The 1,638-nt window shown below is 64.0% G+C and overlaps 1 long non-coding RNA gene across 1 annotated transcript in view; it reads left to right on the top strand.

Annotated features, from left to right (window-relative positions):
* The window catches only part of LOC102262605, a 4,473-nt gene that overhangs the window by 1,129 nt on the left and 1,706 nt on the right, over positions 1-1,638 (top strand). Inside the window, exon 2 of the long non-coding RNA XR_313887.2 lies at positions 1,068-1,222. This is a non-coding gene — a long non-coding RNA (uncharacterized LOC102262605). The remainder of the gene's footprint in view (positions 1-1,067; positions 1,223-1,638) is intronic.

Genomic DNA, 1,638 nt, shown 5'->3' with positions numbered 1-1,638 from the left:
CCCCAGGCCAGCAAACAGGCCCTGCCTCCTCCCGCTGGACCGCTCCCTGCCCCTCCCACCCCTCCTCCCGCCTGCAGGGCCCTGGAAGCCCAGCCTGGCCTCAGGATCCCAGGGCCCGACCCCCAGCCCAGGCCTGGCCACCTGCCTGCCGCAGAGCCCTGTGCTGCCAGGAGCTGCCCTCATCATTCTCAGCTGCAGCCTGTCCCAGTGTCCCCTCTGGGGACAGATGCCGGACTTCAGACGGCCACAGCATCTGGGCGTGGCTCAGGAATCGCTGTCCCCAGGAGGCTGGAGACGAGGGCCCACCTCACAGCCCCCCCCCCCACCCTGGCATACACGCTGCCTCTGGGGACCCCTCCCTGGGTGGGGGCCGGGCGGGTCCTGCAGTGCTCTCCCCACTGACAAACAGGCCCACCTCCTCCCCAGGACCCCCAGCCCAGGACCCCGGACCACACCCAGCCCTGGCCTTGGCCCGCGGGTCGGGGGTCCAGGCTTGCCTGAAGCCTCCCAGGGTTGGGCACCTGGGTGCTGGGACTGGGGTGCAGGGCACTGTTGGAGGCAGGGCGAGGAGCTGGGGCTCCAGCCACATCTCTGCAGGCCTGGCTCTGGGCAGAGCCCCCACCCACCCGGACCGGGCTCTCCGCCTCTCCAGGCAGCAGGGAAGCGAGAGCATCAATGATTGATGCTTCTTTGCAGCAGCCGCAGCAGCATAAGCAAAAATAGCTCTTGCCATTGTCCCTGCCCTGGCCCTGCCCACCCCAAGGGGCACAGTGGGGGGGGCGCGGGGGGATCTGGACCTCCACAGCTACCTCCACCCTATGCAGCAGGGCTGGGGCTCAGGGACAGGCCGAGGTGTCCTTCCTGAGGGGCCTGGGAGGGCTCTTCTCCTGACCACACTGCACCCCACTTCACGGCCCCTGGACCCCCACTTTAATGGGGACCTGCCCCGCTGGCCAGTCTCCCAGCTGGTGAAGCATGTTCACCTTGAACAGCTGCCTGCTCTGCCCACCCACGTGGAGGCCTGATCTTTGGCTGGTCCCCATGTCATGCCGGGTCTGTCTGTCCAGATGCTGACCTGAGGAGCAGGGGTCGCCTATCAGCAACCTGGGCTGCCCTCACCCCCTCCTTCCGCCAGGGCTGAGCACCCAATGTCGGGGACCCCTCTGCCGCCGCCTCTGAGTCTTGACTCACCCTCGGAGCACCTCCTGAGTGGGGTCAGCAGGTACATGAGTGTCCTGTGGCCACTGTGACAAGTAACCACTGTGGCAAGTAACCGCGCACAGAGTTATAGTCCGTTCATTCTTTCACAGTTCGGGGCGGGGGGGGGGGCTGTGCTCCTCTGGGGGTTCAGGGAAGACCATGGCCTTGCCTCTTCAGCCTCTCAGGGCTACCTGCATCCCTCGGGCCGGGCCCCACATGACTCCCAGCCCTGCTCCCATCTTCCATCCTCTCTCAGCCTCTGAGCCTCCTAACTCCCAGGATATTGTTTTCCATTGATCTTTTAGAGCAGTGGTTCTCAACCTTCCGGCCCTTTAAATACATGTTGCGACCCAACCGTAAAATTATTTTCCTTGCTACTTCATAACTGTAATGTTGCTACTGTTATGAATCATAATGTAAACTAGAGGCCCAGTGCAT

This window comes from Myotis brandtii, unplaced genomic scaffold, assembly GCF_000412655.1.
Source record: "Myotis brandtii unplaced genomic scaffold, ASM41265v1 scaffold3489, whole genome shotgun sequence".
NCBI lineage: Eukaryota > Metazoa > Chordata > Mammalia > Chiroptera > Vespertilionidae > Myotis > Myotis brandtii.
This window is presented reverse-complemented; position numbering and strand designations above follow the sequence as displayed.